Source organism: Pseudophryne corroboree, chromosome 5, assembly GCF_028390025.1.
Source record: "Pseudophryne corroboree isolate aPseCor3 chromosome 5, aPseCor3.hap2, whole genome shotgun sequence".
Classification (NCBI taxonomy): Eukaryota; Metazoa; Chordata; class Amphibia; order Anura; family Myobatrachidae; genus Pseudophryne; species Pseudophryne corroboree.
In genome coordinates, this window is record NC_086448.1 from 18,936,363 (window position 1) to 18,943,765 (window position 7,403).

Here is a 7,403-nt window from a genome sequence, read left to right on the forward strand (position 1 = left end):
CTGTGCCCCAGCATCCTCCCACATACAAATGGCGCATGTATGGGCGGGTCACGTGTAACATGCATTGGGAGAGGAGTGGAGAGAGGAGGGTCCAGCTGTGACCTTCAGGAACACGGATGTTGTGTAATTATTGAGAGGGACCTGGATGGGTTATGGTGCATCCGGCACCTCGGGGCTGGCCGTCGACTCATCAGTCCACAATCCCTCAACTGGTGCTCTTTCGTGATGTGAGATAGCTGTATTACTCATTAGACAACCTAGGCTGTCACCCAGGACCCTATATTGATTCTGATTTTACAGTATGTCTGAGGGGCACCCAGATAGAGAAGAGTTAGAAGAGGAGTGTTGTGTTTGGAAAGGGAACGTGGTTTGACCTCCACAGTAGAGACCGTTCCACCTTATCTCCACTCTATCCCGTAATTGCACAAACCTCTCTACCATTACTGTCTCACAGGAGGATGCTATCAGCCTGAGGGCCTGATTCTGATTTGTATGGAACTGTACAGATGAAGGGAAGCGCAATTCTGTACAAATAAAATGTAAGTGCAGCAGGAGGCGTCTGCCGGACAAAGAGGCCTCCTGAATGCATCCGTGAGACCCTAGTGCTGCTTCTGTGGACACAGCATCAGATCATCACCGTGACCATCTATCGCAACTCCTGACGGAAACAAAGAATTTGACGGCAGATAAGAACCTCTTGGCCCATCTAGTCTGCCCCTTTTTAAAAAAAAAACTTTTTGAAAGGATTCTTCGTCTCCGCCAGTGAAGGCATCTCTTCAGTAGCTGTCAGGTCATCGGTGGCTGCATTGTCTTCATCAATACCTAAGCCCAGCTTGATCATTCTGTAGATGCGGTTGGCATGTGTCTGAGGGTCCTCCAGGCTGAAGCCAGACAACAACAGGGCAGCTTCAAACAGCAGTTTAACCAGATCCTTCAAGGACTTGTTGTTTTTGTCAGCATCGGCTTTTTGCCACAGTGTTTCGATGATGGAATGATCGGGATTGATTTCTAGGTGCTTCTATGCAGCCATGTAGCCCATTGTGGAGTTGTCCCAGAGGGCTTGAGCTTTCATTATCGTTTCAATGTTTGCCGTCGAGCCATACGTACATGTTACAACTTACAATGCAGCACGGTGATGTTGCTGGTTTGTTGACACTACAGCCTTCTCCAATTCCTTCTCCACTTTCTTCTCCAGGATGTCTTACAAAGGTTTTCCAGCTTTTATTTATTTTCTTCTTGCTTCTTTTTCTCCTCCTCCTCAGCTCCAACCCCTCTTTAGTGACAGAGACCAGTGTCTTTCCCTCAAACTCTTTCAGCTGCTGCACACAGTATTCATCAATTGGCTCAATCATGTAGATAAGATGACCTCCAGGCCGTACTTCTGGAGCCGCTCTCCAAAGGCTGAATTCGTTACCTGTTCCATGGTTTCACCTGCGGTGTAATACTGTAGATGTGCTTCTGGTTCTCATTCACCCTTGTACAGTAGTTTTTCAGTAACACCATCTTGTCTCCAGATGCAGAAGTGTAGTAGCTCAGAAGCTCTGACAGTGTGTTGCGGTTCTGAGAGCCTTCATGTCACAACTGAGGGCTGGTGTTGGTGTGAGGCCACCTCAGTTGTAGGGGCTGGTGTAAAGGTGAATCTAGGTGGCTGAATAGGACTCCTAGACATAGAGGACTTCTACCACCAATGCCCGAAGATGTGACCACGACAACAAAGATAAAATTAATGTTTATTAGACACAGTTCTGGTGGTACACCGGCAGTTGCACAGTATGATATGAGAAATGATTAAAAACAGTACATAGCTCCACAAACAGTAGCAGCTGTAATGTTCCCTTAGGTGTGGTAGCCGCACAAGGCAAGCTGGGGAGATTAGGAGATGGACAGTCCTTACCAACACCTAGGTGCTGTAGAATAGATGAAAGCTGGAACTGGTCAGCAGATGGAATACAGAGGCTGAGCGTACTGCAGAATGAATGGTATTTGTGAACTGCCGGTTTTGCCGGATGAAACGGATGTTGAAGAACTGTGAATGAAGTGCAGATCCGAATGAAACGGATAATGAGGTTGAATAACACTGATGATGCTAGAATTGAGAAACAGATGACTTGAATACTGTTGATAACAGAAACACCGATGGCGGAGCACCGATGATACTAGGTAGCTGAACACCACTGGAAGCCCAATGCTGGAAGCTGGTGTTTTTTAGAGCACTGCCAATAGCAGAATACACTGAGGATGCTATGAAGTCAGGAAGGCACCGCAGGGTGGTGATTGGTGCAGGTCTCTGTAGAACTGGAGACTTCAGGAGCTGGAATACCTGGAACTCAGAGAGCAGAGACAGGATACACTTGATGATGACAACCAAAGCACTGACGATTTCCTGGTCTGAGATCAGTCCCTTTATACCCTCAGCAGTGCAAGGATCCGATCAGCAATCAGGCTGAGCTCAGCAGGACTGTAGATTGGTAGAAACAGCATCACATGATCAAAACCAACATGGCTGCGCCCATACTGATTCTTGGAGGGAAACCTGGCTTGTAATTCTATGTGGAGCTTTCACAGTAATGGCGGCAGCAGCCGCAGGACCCAGAGAATGTCAAAACTGCACAGCATCCTCCCAGCGCCAGAAGCTACAGCAGGTGAGAGGCACCGCACAGACCTGTAGTGCTTTACTATAGTAATCGCGGCAAGAGGCCGCAGCTGACAGGAGACGCCACACAGATCCGTCCACACGCTAGAAGCGCAGCAATGGCGGCAGAGGCCGCAACTGTCAGGAGATGCTATGCAGAGCCGTCCAAGTGCTGAGAGTTCGGTAATGGCGGCGGAGGCCGCGATGAACTAGAAACACCATTCCATTTAAGAGTTCCTTGTGACAGCACCTGCAGACTAGTAGGAAGGAAATATGAAGTAAGGACATTTAGCAACATGATTGAGACTCGGCCCTGGAACGCTGAGCCAGCCTCAGAAGACACCTGAAAGGTAAAAAATGATGTCCAGTAGTCCAGATCATGATACTTCAACAATGCCCAGCTTGATGTTTTTGGAGAACTGTTCATATAATTAGTTGTCATTTTCTTTGTCTTCTGACAATTTTGTGAACAGCCTGAGGCATTTCCTCACCAGGTTCTTGGGGATTTACTTTCATGACCTTGCTCTACTTTGGAATCATTTCCTCGCAGTTGTCCATGATAAATAAATGCGCACATACAAATTAATATTTATTTTTCTTCTTCCTGTTCTCAAACAGATCAAAGGGAGCTCGCCTGGGCACAAAAAGCAGTGTTCAGAATTCAAGCTGACCTTCCATAGAGAAGTGCTTCACAGTCAGGTGATCCTCCCAGTCGTTAGTGAGACTTTTGTAGAACTCTCTATACTCCTCATTGGTGATATCGTCTGGGTTACGGGTTCATATCGGTTTGATCTTGTTCAGCTCTTCCTGGTCAATGTATTTTTCTTTAATCTTTTTCTTTTTATCACTTTCCTTCTAATCTTCCTACTCATCTGAGCCCACATCCTCTATATCTGACTTCTAGTCTTTGTCTTTCTCCTCTTTCTTCTCTTCCTTCTCCTCCTCCGCTTCATCGCCACTGACTTCCTTATCCCATTCCTTCTCAATGTAGAGTATTATGGGGTAGCAAATGTACTGGGAGTGTTTCTTTACGATCACCTTAATCCTCTTTTTCTCCAGGTACTCAGCCTGGTCTTATTTCAGATGCAGGATAACCTTTGTGCCACGGCCCAGAGGCTCACTGCGGTATACTCTGATGGTGAAGGATTCCCCCAGCTGAGGACTGCTCATTGTATTGTGCTTAATGATCACCATACCTTTCTCAGGTATAAGGTAGGTCAAGTAGAAAACCAACACCAAACTGTCCAATCATGGAAATATCAGCACCAGCCTGTAGAGCCTCCGTAAAGGCTTAGGTTCCAGTTTTGGCGATGGTACCCAGGTTGTTAATGAGATCTGCTTTGGTCATCCCAATGCCTGGATCAATGAGAGTCAGGGTATGCTCAATCTTGTTGGGGATTAGGTCAATCTTCAGCTCCTTTCCAGAATCCAGTTTTCGGGGGTCAGTGAGACTCTCATAAAAGTTTTTATCCAGGGTATCTAAGGAGTTAGAGATCAGCTACCTCAGGAAGATCTCCTTTTTGGAATAGAAGGTGTTACTGATCAAGGAAATCTGCTGAGCAGTCTCAGCCGGGAAGGTGAAGGTCTCCACAACCTCCTCCATGTGCTGATCCTGAGGTGCATCGACTGCTCCCAGACTGAAGAAAACAGGGCCAGGGTGTCCTCCTCATGGTTTGCTGAGTTAGCAGACTGTGGTCATCTGTAAGCAGAAGCTTCCTCAGACTGGTCGTAGGACAGCCGGGTCCAGTAAGTCTGCATCCTACGATGCAGACCCTGGGCTCGGCATGCCTGCAAAATGGAGGCTACATGCCCCCCGTTAGAAGAACGGACTCGGATGCCACCACACAAATGCCACAGGGGGGAAGACTGCAAGCAATATTCTAAGACCCGTTCTGCACATGAACAGACCACTAACCGTCGGATTTGTATGTAAACCATCAGGTTTGAGTACAAATCCAATTCAGGCCCAGAGTGTCTGTTCCCCTCCCAATCTTACTGCCCCTTTCCATTTCCCTATGCCCTCATATAACACTGACCCTCTTTTATCGTCATCTTCCTATAAACCATTACATATTTATTCCAATTTCCCAACCAAGTGGAACAATAAGGCATTGCTATTTACTAACTAGGTGCAAATGTGCAGAAACTCACAACAGTTACTCACAGCAGTAACTTACAACTGTAACTCACTCATATCAGTAACTCATATCAGTAACTCATAGCGGTAACTCACATCAGAAACTCACAACACTAACTCACTCATATCAGAAACTCACATCAGTAACTCACTCACATCATTACCTCACAGCAGTAACTCACAGCAGTAACTCACTCATATCAGAAACTCACATCAGTAACTCACAGCAGTAACTCACTCACATCATTACCTCACAGCAGTAACTCACAGCAGTAACTCACTCATATCAGTAACTCACATCATTACCTCACAGCAGTAACTCACATCAGAAACTCACAACACTAACTCACTCATATCAGAAACTCAAATCAGTAACTCACATCATTACCTCACAGTAGTAACTCACTCACATCATTATCTCACAGAAGTAACTCACATCAGTAACTTACAACAGTAACTCACTCATATCAGTAACTCACAACAGTTACTCAGAGCAGTAACTTACAACGGTAACACACTCATAGCAGTAACTAACTCAGAAACTCACACAGAAACTCACATCAGTAACTCACAGCAGTTACATCAGAAAGTCACATCAGTAACTTACAACACTAACTCACTCATATCAGTAATTCACATCAGAAACTAACATCAGAAACTCACATCAGTATCTCACAACACTAACTCACTCATATCAGCAACTCACATCAGTAACTTACAACAGTAACTCACTCATATCAGTAACTCACTCACATCAGAAACTCACATCAGTAACGTACAACAGTAACTCACTCATATCAGTAACTCACATCAACTCACAACAGTTACTCACATCAGTAACTTACAACTGTAACACTCGCAGCAGTAACTCACATCAGAAACTCACATCAGTAACGTACAACAGTAACTCACTCATATCAGAAACTCACAACAGTAACTCACATCATTACCTCACATCATTACCTCACATCAGTAACTCACATCATTACTTCACAGCAGTAACTCAAAACAGTATATCACTCACATCATTAACTCACAGCAGTAACTCACATCATGAAAACTCACTCATATCAGTAACTCACCCATATCATTAACTCACAACAGTTACTCACAGCAGTAACTTACAACTGTAACACACTCACATCAGGAACTCACATCAGTAACTTACAACACTAACTCACTCATATCAGTATCTCACAACACGATCTCACTCATATCAGTAACTCACACCAGTAACTCACATCAGTAAATTAGAACAGTAACTCACTCACATCATTACCTCACAGCAATAACTCACATCAGTAACTTAGAACAGTAACTCACTCACATCATTACCTCACAGCAATAACTCACATCAGTAACTTAGAACAGTAACTCACTCACATCATTACCTCACAGCAATAACTCACATCAGTAACTTAGAACAGTAACTCACTCACATCATTAACTCACAACAGTTACTCACAGCAGTAAATCACAGCAGTAACTCACTCATATCAGTAAACCACATCAGTAATTTACAACACTAACTCATATCAGTAACTCACATCAGTAATTTACAACACTAACTCATATCAGTAACTCACAACAGTAACTCACTCACATCTTTAACTCACAAGTTACTGACATCAGTAACTTACAACAGTAACTCACATCATTAACTCACAACAGTAACTCACATCAGTAACTCACATTAGTAAATCATAACAGTAACTTACAGCAATAACTTACATTAGTTAGTTACAGCAGTCACTCACATCAGTAACTAACAGCAGTAACTCACATTAGTAGCTCTAAGAGGTAACTCACAGCAGTCACTCACAATAGTGACTGACAACAGTAACTCATAGCAATAACTCACAGTCATTCACAGCAGTAACACACATTGGCAGCTCTAAGCAGTAACTCACAACAGCATCTCACTCACATCAGTAACTCTCATCAGGAACTCACGTCAGGCACTCATATCAGTAACTCACGTCAGGCACTCACATTAATAACTCTCGTCAGGCACTCACATTAATAACTCACGTCAGGCACTCACATTAATAACTCTCGTCAGGCACTCACATTAGTAACTCTCGTCAGACACTCACATTAATAACTCTCGTCAGGCACTCTCATCAGGAACTCACGTCAGGCAGTCACGTCAGGCAGTCACATTAATAACTCACGTCAGGCAGTCACATTAATAACTCACGTCAGGCACTCACATTAATAACTCACGTCAGGCGCTCACATTAGTAACTCACGTCAGGCACTCACATTAATAACTCTCGTCAGGCACTCACATTAATAACTCTCGTCAGGCACTCACATTAATAACTCTCGTCAGGCACTCACATCAATAACTCACGTCAAGCAGTCACATTAGTAACTCACGTCAGGCAGTCACATCAATAACTCTCGTCAGGCACTCACATTAGTAACTCTCGTCAGGCACTCACATTAGTAACTCTCGTCAGGCAGTCACATTAATAACTCTCGTCAGGCACTCACATTAGTAACTCTCGTCAGGCAGTCACATTAATAACTCTCGTCAGGCACTCACATTAATAACTCGTCAGGCACTCACATTAGTAACTCTCGTCAGGCAGTCACATCAATAACTCTCGTCAGGCACTCACATTAGTA

The 7,403-nt window shown here is 44.3% G+C and overlaps 1 pseudogene; it reads right to left on the reverse strand.

The window, feature by feature from the left end:
- Positions 1-721: 721 nt before the first annotated feature.
- On the reverse strand, positions 722-4,244 carry LOC134928733 (heat shock protein HSP 90-alpha-like; annotated as a pseudogene).
- Between the last annotated feature and the right edge of the window lie 3,159 nt (positions 4,245-7,403).